Here is a 12,734-nt window from a genome sequence, read left to right on the forward strand (position 1 = left end):
CTGCACTCAAATACATGTGTTAGGTGTCTAGAGAGACAGCCAACAGCCTGGGCTGGGGAGGGTCTGGGCAGGTGGTGGAGGTGCAGGGTGGCCCAGTAGCTAATTGCTGGATGCATCAGGGAAGGTCAATTCTCATGTTCATCTTTCAAGTTAGGGGTGGGTGAAGATGGCGTACACCTACATTTTCACTAGCGGAGGATTTTGTAACCGACAAAGGTATTGATGTTGATTTTCAATAAGTCTGGAACACTGGGGAAGTTCCAGGAGATTGAAAGAAAGCTAATGTGCTAATATTTAAAAAAGGCTACATGGGATGACCCAGGTAATTATAGGCAAGTCAGCTGACATTGATCCTGGGGCAAGATAATGGAGTGGCACATAGGGGACTTGATTAACGAGGAATTAAAGTTGGGCAATGTAATTAATGCCAATCAACATGAGTTTACAGGGAATAGATCCCGTCAAACTAGCTTGATACCTTTTTGGGGGAGATCACAAGGCTTCTGTAAGGAATTTGACTTGGTACCGCATGGCATTTTGAGTAAATAACCAGGAAGATGAAAAATTAACATGGCCCACATTAAATGGATTAAAATCTGGCTGACTGATAAGTCTTCAAATATAATTGATTCTCTGTTTATCATCACATGGTTTTTTTTTCTAATTGGGTCCTGCAGGATTTGCTTCTCGGCCGGATGCTATTTAATATTTAGTGATCTAGAAGAAAACATAAAATCATTGCTGATAAAGTTTGCAGATGATGCAAAAATTGGGGGAGTGGTAAATAATGAAGAGGACAAGTGGCTGATCCTGAGTGATCTGGATCCGTAGGTAAGCTGGGTGCAAGCAAACAATATGTGTTTTAATATGGCTAAATGTATACATCTAGGAACAAAGAATGAAGGCTGTACTTACAGGGAGGGAGTCTCTATCTTGGGAAGCAGGGCCTCTGAAAAAGATTTTGGGGTCATGGTGGACAATCAGCCGGACGTGAGCTTCTACTGCGACACTGTTGCCAGAAGGGCTAAAGCAGTCTTTGGGTGTATAAATGGGAATCTACAGTAGGAGTAGAGAGCTTATTTTGCCTCTATATTTGACACTGGTGTGACAGCAGCTGCAATGCTGTGTCCAGTTCTGGTGTCCACAGTTCAAGAAGGATGTTGATAAATTGCAGAGGGTTCAGAGAAGAGCCACAAGAATGATAGAAAGATTAGAAAACCTGCTTTATAATGATACGCTCAAAAGATTTAGCTCCTTAAGCTTAACACAGACAAGGTTAAACGGTGACTTAATTACAGTCTTTAACAAATAGGGAACAAATATCGAATAACGGGTTCTTTAATCTAGCAGAGAAAGGTCTAATATGTTCCAATGGCTGGATGTTGAAGCTAGACAAATTCAGCCTGGAAATAAGGTGTACACGTTTAACAACAGCCAGCTGAAAGAAAAGCAGAAGCCACTCCTATAGTTTACACTTTTGGCCATCAGACGTCTTCAGCAGAGATTCCAACAGTCCAACTCTTCTCTTGCATCCTCCCGCACTGCCATCTCTACTGTATACATGCTTCTCCCAGATAAAACTCTGCACTAAACGTATTGCATTCACTAATTAGAATAGCAGTTACTACTTAAGTTTAAATTCCAATGTACCAATCAAATTTTATTTCCTAATTGGGCTACATTATCACTAATTAGAATAGCAGTTTTTACTTAATGGATTATATTTAAATTAAGATGTTTCCATCCAATGTTTTTTCCTACTTACATTTTAACTAATTGGCACAGCAATTATTAAGTTAGGTTTAAATTGAAATATATCAGTCTGTTAGGGACTCATATGATAGCACGCCTACAGTCTGTGTAAGACTAAGCAGAATGATTAAGATACAGTCCAGGTAATTAGTTTTGGAATCAAAATTATTTCTTAAGTGTTTGAATAAAAAATTGAGCGTATCACACTCCCTTGGCATGCTACCGAGGAGGAGCTTATTATGGGCTCAATATGAATGTAATATGGATATTATTACTAATCCATGCAGAGAGACTGTGGCCAGTTTTACAAACAAGAACATTTAGGCCCCAGATCAGGAAAACATTTCAGACTCATTGAATTAAGGAATAGGATTTAAGCATTTTCAACTCACGCATGTACCTTTGGAAAGCTCCCCCATTGACATCAATGGGATGTAAGCATGTGCTTAAGTGCTTGCCTGAATCAGAATGCTGCCTGAATCAAGTTTTCATAGCAAGCCTGTTCCGTGCCCATCTACACTCTCATAGAATCATAGAATATCAGGGTTGGAAGGGACCTCAGGAGGTCATCTAGTCCAACCCCCTGCTCAAAGCAGGACCAACCCCAACTAAATCATCCCAGCCAGGGCTTTGTCAAGCCAGGCCTTAAAAACCTCTAAGGAAGGAGATTCCACCACCTCCCTAGGTGACCCATTCCAGTGCTTCACCATCCTCCTAGTGAAATTTATATTAAAATGTATATTTCTTCTTCATTTATTTACTAACGCCTTAAACCTTTCACCTCTCCGTTACATTTCTACTCGAGTCGGCCGTGACCTCATCGCAGCAGATGCTGTTGCCATGGCCTTTGCTGTGACGCTACACATAGAGAGCGCTGATGTCACTTCACCGCCAAATGACTTTGCAAAGTGAGAACCTTGTTTAAACAACAGTTTTAGCTAAGAGAGCTACTCTGGGCTTTACAGCCCTGCAGAGGGGGCAGGTGGAGCTGCCCCACCCTGGGGAGAGCTTGTGGAGCTGGAGTGCCACTCACACCACAGTGAGAGCAGTGATGCTGCAGCTGCACTTAAAGGGTTTCTTGTGCCCTCTCTTCTGCTGCTGCCCAGATGGGCCCAACAGGATCAGGGGACCTTACACCAGACCCTTGCTAGAACGTGCGTCTATAGAGCTCAAATTCACATATAACAGAGTCCCAAATTTAATTACTTTAATTGCAATTCATTTTAACGCAGTCCCGTGCATGGATCCCAAATCCCATGTTCAAGCGAGGGTCCAGTGTATTACAATCATCTGACCGATAATGTAACCCAAAGGCTACTGCCAATCAGAGTAGAGAGATTAGCATGACTACTTTGGGCCCAGTTCTGCCACTCTTCCTGGGAATTGTTGAGAATTAACTTTGACCCCTAAACACTTTCAGCCAATCAGAGAGCAGGAAATCACATCAGTGAGAACTAAGCATTGCTCTGGGTTAGCCACAGTACTGCATCCCTGCACATGGATTGGCTGAGGTTTTGTTTCCATAGAACCATTACTGTGTGCTCATACTACAGATCTCACACATGCTCATGCAGGAACACTTGTATAGATTAGCGACACGGGCACTTCCATGTAATCAGTTTTGCATATACACAGGGGTGAGCTAATATCTTCCCTGTAATCCAGATCAGGCTCCGTCATATTCTCAGGAGCTGTAGGAGGTTCCTATGGAAACCATGGCTGTTTACTGTAAGCCAATGTGTCTGTATTAATCAGGCAGAAATGAGAGCCATGAGTCAGAATTCGAACACCACTAAGAGGGGAGCAAACACCTAACACCAGGGAAAAGGAAGCCCAGGAATACTTACTGTTGATTCTCAAATTATAATATTACCAAGCAGCTGAGGTGAGATAGAATGATCAAATATAGGACTGTGCCACGTTAGCTGCCGTCCCTGACATCAGGTGTTGTTTAAAAGAAACCAGCAACAAATACACTGCACAAATTGATCAAAAAACTAAAGTGGAAAAAACAAAAACACTTCACAGAATACGAACCTGCTGATGAATCTGTAAAAGGGGAGGTGGAAGGTAAACTTAAAAAAAAAAAAGCCCCTTAAAGCAGAGAGAGATTTTTAGAAGAACTCAGAACCCAACAGTTTCTATTTAAGCACCTACATGAGTCTGCAGGATGTCAAAAGAGCTCAGCACCCAGTGACTCCCATTTGTCATGAGCTGTTGGGTGCTGGGTCCTTTTGAAAACCTGGCCACTTCACTTGGACGTAGTCCTTTATGTAGGGTCCAGTGCACCTGCTGTCCAGCTGAGTTTATGGGAAGGCAGCTGGGCCTTATAAAGCAGGAGGCTATCCACTGACCTCTCTCAGTCCAGGGAGGTCAGGGTGCTGCTAAAAGAAGCTGTGCAGAGAGCAGGAGACCCTCATGAACCAGAGGGGGTTTTGTCGGCTGACCTCCCTGAGCCTGAGAGCGTGCAAGTGAGATGAAGAAGGTCGAGATCCATCTAGGAAGGGCAGGGAGTGGATGCTGGGAGAAGACTGGGACAAGCAGAGCTCCAGGCCTGGCTGAGGGCACCAGAGCTATGTATGAGCTTTTGTTTCGTGGTGACGGACTTTGAGGATTGTTTTGAACTGTTTGGTATCAAACCAGACCCAAGCTGGGGTTGTGTGAGCCATGAGGAAGCTGGGCTGGAGTTTATTCAGGAGCCCTGAGGGAAGGGGAAACTGAAACAGGTCATGCAGAGCCATCCCTGGTCATGAGGAGGGACTCAGGAGGGTATGCACCCCACTACAGGTGCTTACATGGGAGCTGAGATCTCTTGAAAATCTAGCTCCAATTGTGCATGCTGCTCAAAACTGAGCCCTCTCTGCAGTGTTTAATAATACATGTCAAAGCAAAGAGATTTTGAAAATGAGTTTTTCCCTCTCATACTGACCAAGATCTTAATGTTAGGATTCCACAGCGGTTGGTGTAATCAAACGCTCCGAAAGGGAGAGGAAAGAAAGGGAAAAGTCAACAGCAAAGCACGTTAACCGAGTGAGAAGGATCAGCTTGAGAGGTAGGAGGTGATAAGCCACTCTAGAAATGAACGATTTGAAAGATTGAGCATGTCCTTCATTGTAATGCTGCTATAGACGAGACGGCAGATTGCTGTGTGATTATTCTTAACGTTGAACTATGAGAAGATTTTATCTATTTTCCTTCCAATTTACTCTGACTTTGCAAAATAGCTTTTCCCTGAAGTGCATGTTCCCTTTTGCAGCATGATAAGAATTTTAGAGTATAAATAAGTATAAAGAAAGGTTAAAAGTCCAAATTGTGATATTTTCTGCCTCTTGTATAACTTCTTGGATCCTTCAAGATTTGGTTTATTTTTGTTTGTTTTTTATAGCTGTTGGCTAAAAGTTTGGGCCCACTCTATATTTCATGCACAGGCAAAATTCCCAGGATTGGATCCATAAATTTTCCAAATGCATAACCTTAAAAAAAAAAAAAGGAAATGAGTATGTGTTTTAATGCCTAGATAGCTGCACATAATATCAGAAGCACCTCTGCACATATCTACGTTCCATCTTCTGGCTTAGTAAGCAATAACAAGATTGGACATATTGGGGTGGACTCACAGCTGATATAAATCCGTGGAGTTACATTGATTTGAAGCAGCTGAGTCCCTGGACCGCACATTCTGTCCTGGAGGTGACTGCATTTTATTTGTGGATCCCTAAACAAAGTCTAGTCTGTAATTCAGTCAAATTCCCTGATGCTGGCAAGAAGTACTTTTGATAAAATACTGTAACGATACTACAGCTAGTTGGAACATTTCCAATTGACTGACATTTCACTGAAATAGGCTCTTTGGCCACAACTGAAACGTTTCATGGAGAAGTGTTGGGTCTGAAGACGTTCTCATCGGGAAGGCTTTTTAAGAGGCAAAAGTCATACTCTGTAGCCTGGTGATTAGGATGCTGGTCTGGGAGGTGGCGGACCCTGATTCAAAGTGAGTGGAATTCAAAAATCTTGCCTCTGAATTAGGCAGTGTCGGGACTTGAACCAGAGTTCTCTATGCCCCAGGCAGTGCCTGGATGAGTAGGTATTACATACAAAGCTCCGGTTTCAATCCAGCACCAGACATTTTTATGTGATTCCATTTTCACAAAAATGCTTAGAAGGTTTTGGTTTCATGCCACTGTAGAACAAAACCAAATTTTGAAATCTTGAAAGTTGCAGTGAAACCGAATTGTGATCTTCTGGCCATCTCCAAATCGTATACTGTACATAAATGGACAGGAAAGCTATGCACGTTTAAAGAGATGGGGGAGTGTAGCTAGGTATAGTTGTGCATTGGTATTAAAGCCATAGGCTTACTCATGGAGTAAACCTCTACTCAGCATGAGTATGGGTGGGAGCATCTATCCTTTAAAGTATTATTTCTATTCCTTGAAAACTTGAAATGAAAACTAATAAGCAAAGTGTTATTTGCAGCGTATGTTACAAGCAGTTTTAACAAAGCTCTGAAATTTGTTAGCTTAAACACTGTGATCTTGGGCAGAGTTTTGTTTAAACCTGATTCTGCTGGAGAAATAGCCATTTCCCCTTCTGAAACTTCCTCAGTGGAATTCTCCCTCTCCCTTCACTGCATGGAGACTTGACCACAAAGCTCTGTGGGCAATCTCTCCTTTGGAAGTAGTATAATGCAGCCATTTCCTTAGCAATAGGATAGGTAGTTGGACCATCTTCCTGGTAAAGTTAAACATGGGGGGTGTGCAGGGTAAGATTTAGCAAATGAAACTTCAACTTTCACATTTAAATAGCAGTATAGCCATTTTGAATTCTCCTTACCATTGTATCTGAGTGTGTTGCCATCACACACGAGTTTGTCTCTCATTGCCCCTGCAAGACAGAGATGCGTACCCACATTTTGCAGGTAGGGCACAGAGAGATTAAGCCATTTGCCCAAAGTCAGGGAGCGTGTGGCAGAAGCTGGAATTGAACCCAGGTGGTTAAGGCATGCATAGGGGCCCTTTCTGCTACATCATGCCCATTTTGTAAAGCTTGGGAGTAACCAGGTAGAGCAAAGAGAACACATACAGGAAATGTACCACCTGTCCTGGGAGAGAAAAGGTCAGGTTTCAGAAGGGATCTAGTTTCATTGATATCAGGGAGTTTTTAAATGTGAGTGGAGGCCGGACTGCTAGCTCTCAAACGCTGGAGCCCCAATGCTGGCCACTCAGCCTTTGTTCCCAAGATCTCCTTTCTACAACTCTGCCTGCCTGGCGCATCACCTATTGCTAATGAAACAGCACCCGCCTACAAGGTCACCTGAAACCGAGAGAGAGGCTATTTTGCAAGCTTTTTGCAATAAGAGCTGGAGGGACTCTCGCCAGCAGGAGCTATAGATGAATGGTGCAGCCTGCATATTTTTGCGGGGATGCTTTCCGCCCTAGCGGTGGTCACTATGGGCAACCACTTCCACAGATCAATTATGCTGCTGTGAGGAATAATCTGCTTGTGTGAGATTGTTTAGGGTCGGGCTGGGCTACAGATATACAATAGTGGCACCATGGCCGCGTAATGGGGGCCTTTCTTTGTGGAGTCAGAATTTAGCTTCTAGCTTCCATCCTCTGTGCTCTTGGCAAACAAGCCAGGCATGAGGTAAATCCTCTTTTAGGTTCAGCACCTGGTGTGTGGCATGACGAATGCGGCGAACGGAAGGTCTCTGAGGCAGGAACCGTCTCTGTGTTCTGTGTTTGTCCAGGGCCTAGCCCGGCGGGGTCCTGAACAAACAGCAGAGCTCCTGGGTGCTACAGGGGCACAATCAGTATCGTGTGCTAAAATGTGAAACAGGCCAATCACCAGCCACCATACTAAAGATCGGTCAATGATCTGATTCCACCTGAACTGGAACCATGGTCAAAGAGCACTATTAATGTACCCTAAGGATCTCTCAAAATGCAGAGGAACAGCACTGTAGATGTATCTGTTGGATGCTTATAACTGGCCAAACTCTTCTAATCCAGCAGTGCAAAGGGGACAAACAGCTGGCTCAGTCAGCTAGGGACTCCCCTTGCACGGGGACCTGGCTCCGTATCACCTGCTCATAGTGCCGCAGGGATCCAGGGCCAGGGATCCCGCTCTGGCAGACTGGGCCTCTGGCAGGCCCCTCCAGCTGGGTTCGGTTGTGTTTTCCATTCACAAGTGGAGCTTAGCACTTTCAGTCTTGCAGATGGAGAGAAAAACACCGTGAAAAGGACAGAAGTGAGAGCACACCGTGTGCATCTCTGCTCGAACAGGCTCACCCTGCTGAACACACAATAGCTGCCTCTGTGCAGATGCCAGAGTCTTTAGAGACTTAACGGGGTGGCAGAAAGATACCAAATACATAGCTATACACCGGGGGGTAGGGGGGCACCTCACTGACCCTCTGAGCCACATACAACCAACTTCAGAAGTTCTGCCGGGGCTAAAGCCCCAAGTCTCCCCTCCCTGCTGGGCAGAAGCTAGAGGTGACGCACAGGGAGGCCCGTGGGGGCACAGGCCACCCCAGATTTTTGCCCTGCTCTGCACAGGCGCCGGCTTCTAAATTTCTCTGGGGGTGCTCAGCCCCAGGCCCCGTGCCCATTCTACCCCTTCCTCCAACCTCTCACCCCTGCCCCACCTCTTCCTGCCCCCACTCCCCCCCATGCCACCCCTACCCTGAGACCCCACCTCTTCCCACCCCACCGATTCCCACCCCCACTTCACCCTGCCTCTTTCCGTCCCCTCCCCCAAGCGTGCCCTGTCCCCACCCCTCCCACTCCCTCCCAGCGCCTCCTGCACGCCATTGAACATCTGTTCAGCTGGGACCATGGGGAGAGGCAATGGCAAACATCTGGGAAGAGCCGCTGCTTTTGCTGCTGCCTCTTCCCAGGGAGGTAAAGCAGCGGCTCCTCCGTGCAGCTCCGAGCTGTTTGCCGCTGCCTCTCCATGCGGAGCTAACACCTGGCAGCTGCAGGGAGGGACCGCTAAGGGTAAGAGGGGAGGCACGCTTGGTGGGGCATGACTCAAGCTCTTGGGGGGGAACCTTTAAATTGTGCCTGCCCCACTCTCAGCAGGCACCAGTTATCTCTGCCAGAAGCCCCTAGCCCAGGGGTGGGCAAACTACGGCCCGTGGGCCGGATATGGCCCATCAGGGCTTTGGATCCGGCCCGTGGGATTGCCATCCCCATGGCGCCGCGAGCCCTGCACTGCTCCCAGAAGCAGCCGGCACCACGTCCCTGCAGCCCCTGCGGGGGAGAGGGCTCTGCATGCTGCCCTTGCCTGTGAGTACCTCCCCCCACAGCTCCCATTGGCCAGGAACGGGAAACCACAGCCAATGGGAGCTGTGGGGGAGGTACCCACAGGCGAGGGCAGCACGTGGAACCCTCTTCCACCACCCCCCCGGGGCCACAGGGACGTAGTGCCGGCTGCTTCCGGGCCCATGCCGCTGCCACCCCGAAGCCGCTCCAGGTAAGCGGGGCCAGGCCGGATCCCGCATCCCAAACCCCTCCTGCACCCCGCACCCCAACGACCTGCCCTGAGCCCCCTGCCGCACCCCTCCTGCACCTCAACCCCCTGCCCTGAGCCCCCACCACACCCCTCCTGCACCCCTGCCCTGAGCCCCTTCCTGGACACTGCACCCCATCCCACACCCCGCACTCCCTCCCACACCCCAACCCCTGCCCCAGCCCTACATTCATGGCCCTGCGTGCAATTTCCCCACCCAGATGTGGCCCTCAGGCTAAAAAGTTTGCCCACCCCTGCCCTAGCCCCACAACCCTGCTGCAGCGCAGAATTCCTGAGCTCCCCACTCCCAGTCTGGTACGCAGAGAATGGTGGGGTGGGGGCATGGGGAGCTCCGTGAGCCACCCTTTAACTGTAAAAGAGCCGCGTGGGGCTTGGCCATTCCTGCTCTACACGCTGAACGTTCTCCGCTAATCTCGCTGCTCCTTGTGATCTGTTACTGCAAACGGCTTGTCTGGAAAGAAACCAATGCCTCCTATAGCGAGTAAGACAGCAGCGGGGTCTGTGTCTCCCAGTGAGTCGCCGTGGCTGCACGGGGTACTGGATGGTGCAGTGTGTCTGGATGCCAGGAAGGTACGTGCTAGAGGAGGAGAGAGCGAGAGCAAGACGTGTGGAAAGGCGTTGGAGGAGCTAACGAATGCATGGCGGGGTTTCAAAAATCTTTTAGCTACAAGCAAAATGGCCAATGAGCCCTTTTCTGACACCACTTCTGGGTGACCCTCACAATTGAGACTTTAAACCCCAGTTCCTTCTTTGGTAAGATTTAAGGGGGTGGGGGAGGTTGTCACAGGAGCCTAAGGCAGTTAGGAGCCAAAATTCAATAGCGTTAGGCACCTACTCCCTTTTAGCTCCTTGGAACATTCCAGACTAAAATCCAATTCAGCTGCTAATTGTCTTCAGTTGGAGGAGGGGGAGAGACTCAAGCCTGTGCTAAAGGAAGAGAACAGACGTGTCCATACAATAATTATATTATTTTAATTGCTCTGATATACATGATAGTTTTTGCTATTGGTTTTGTTCTTTTTCATGGTTTCTGCCTGATCTTTTCTTTAAAGCCAGATTTCCAAGCGGTAGCTACGAAAACAAAAGTACTCAAGACCAGGTGCAAGCTGCGATTACTTAGAACAAAAAACCAACACAATCCCAATTTTGCTGAAGCTAAGAGAAATATAACTTTTGTACGAGAAAGCAGCCCAAGGCAAACATCAGCCAACTCCCAGTCTGAGCAGCAGGTCATAAAGCAAACCCAGAATCTGCACAACTGCAGAAAAACAGAGGGGAATACAACATTCGAATGAGAGATGGGGGGGAAATAACTTTTATACATGTATGACAAGAAAACCGCTGAATAAAACAAATTCAACATCACTGCCAGCATGGCTTGTTGCCCAGCAAAATACAAAACAGTGCAAGTAGAATGAAAGCAAAGAAAGCCACTGATTTCCAGAACTGGAAGAAATGCAAGATACAGAACAGGTGCAGGGGAGCATCTTGGGGGTTTTACCAAACAGTGCTCAGGAAAGAAAAGAAAGTCAGACAGAGAACTTGTGGGAACATGATCAAGCAGAATCAAGTCAGGAAAATAAAAGTAACAACTGCACAATCCCTTCCACCGATAAAGCCCAGGGGTCCACAGACCCAACATAAAGCTGTTTTTTTCTCTGTGCTCTGCAAATAGTGGTTGCACAGTATTAAAAGGGGAAAACATTGCTTGAGTCTTTGTCAGCTTTTAAAATAGGCTTATGCACTAATTTCTCTTTCCCACTTGGCTCCTCTTTTATATATTGTTTTGTCGGTGTTTATTTTAAATCTATACACATTCCTCCCAAAGGAAACAGAAAATGGGTTATTTATATATTGCACAGAAGCCATAGTTTCTGCTGAGCTTTCTTTGCAGGGCGTTGAGCAGTGTCTTGCAATCACATAGCACCCGGCTCCTGCAAATATTTACACACATGCTTAACTTGGTGCACTGGGGACAGTTCCAAGCGTTACACAGGTGAGCAGCTGTTTGCAAGATCAGGGCTGAGTTATGAAGTTACAATGCTATATAATAATGTCTTCAGGAATCCTTGCTAATTTGAATGAGATTCTTCATATTGAGTAATGATCTGGAACGACAGAGCTCCCAGTGGAAAGACTGCGTGTGCAATTCTGGTCATTAAATCCCAGGTGCTGTTTTGGAGAAGCGGCACAGCATGACAAAAGGATTTGGGGGATTTCAGATGAGAGAGTATATGCTAATTGATTGCAGGGTGAAGTATCTCATTTCTATAGGAGTGATTGTAGAGCTGGTTCACATTTTTTTTTTAAATGCCAAAATAATTTTCACTCCACAGGTTTGAAAAGAGAAAGATTTTTCATTGATTTGATTTTTTTTTGGCAAGCATTTGTATAGAAAATGTTCGTTGTGGGGTGGGTTTATTTAGACCCCACCCAGCTTTTCTTCCTATCTCCTTAGTTTTGTTTTGCCACTGAAAAGTGAATGTTTCATTGTGGAGGTTTGTGCGTGATGGGGGGGGGGGAATCCTGAATGTTTTGGTTTTTTTGTCTCCCTCCCCCCCTTTTTTGGGGGGGGAAGAAAAAAATGCTTTGTTTGAAAGGTCTTCGGTATTCTAAATGATTTGTATTAGGAGCACTTCTGGGGAGTTCCTCTTGGCTTGGTCTTATTAATAATAACCGATAGGTATTATATAGCACGCTTCATCAGCAGATCTCAAAGCACTTTAGAGTGGGGGGGGGTTCAGGATCATTATCCCCATTTTACAGATGGGAAAACCGAGGAACAGGGAGGTGCAGTGACTTGAGTTGCCTGAAAACACCCAGCAGGCCAGGGTCTAGAACCTACATCTTCTGCACCTTGTGTGCTAAACCATTCTGCCTCTCATAAATTCTCTGTCCGGTTAGTACTAACACTATATGTAAAGAAGAGTAACTGTGAAACACTTTGCAATGAGGCACTAAGTTCTGAATGGCACTGATGCTGCAAACAGATCTGTGTACATATTGCAGACAGATGTTCATATCTGGGCCATATTTTTAACTGAAATAAAACCATATTTGGTCCAGCGCAGATATTTCCTCCGAGCTCCATAGGGCCAAAAATTGATGCACGGTGGGTTTTTTTAACGCTCTCAGGACTAGTCTAACATCTCTCCCATTGGACTCAAGGATAAAACTCCTGGCAACTTCAGTGGGAGATGAATCAGTCTTATGATGAATGCTCTTGAAAATCCCCCCCCTCAAAAAAAATTAGGGGGTTTAGGACAATGCAAACCTCCCAGAGGTGGGCTGGAGTAGATTTCTTTATCCAAAGCACCCCACTGCACAGTGCCAGTCATGCACACTTGTTAGCATAGTCGTGAAAGATTTCAAATCAAAGAAGAATGGTTCCTTGAAACCCACAGAATAACAGCTATGTCTACATTCTCCAAATTTGCCACCAACAG

The 12,734-nt window shown here is 46.3% G+C and overlaps 1 long non-coding RNA gene across 3 annotated transcripts in view; it reads left to right on the top strand.

Moving 5' to 3' along the window:
* LOC123371871 overlaps window positions 1-10,905 on the top strand; it is a 44,159-nt gene extending 33,254 nt beyond the window's left edge. For 2 of the 3 annotated variants that reach the window (XR_006579971.1, XR_006579972.1), the window contains exons 2-4: window positions 678-831; window positions 4,699-4,804; window positions 10,341-10,905. This is a non-coding gene — a long non-coding RNA (uncharacterized LOC123371871). The remainder of the gene's footprint in view (window positions 1-677; window positions 832-4,698; window positions 4,805-10,340) is intronic. The other variant, XR_006579973.1, reaches the window with a different exon arrangement.
* Window positions 10,906-12,734: the final 1,829 nt, after the last annotated feature.

This window comes from Mauremys mutica, chromosome 5 (assembly GCF_020497125.1).
Source record: "Mauremys mutica isolate MM-2020 ecotype Southern chromosome 5, ASM2049712v1, whole genome shotgun sequence".
Taxonomy (NCBI): Eukaryota; Metazoa; Chordata; order Testudines; family Geoemydidae; genus Mauremys; species Mauremys mutica.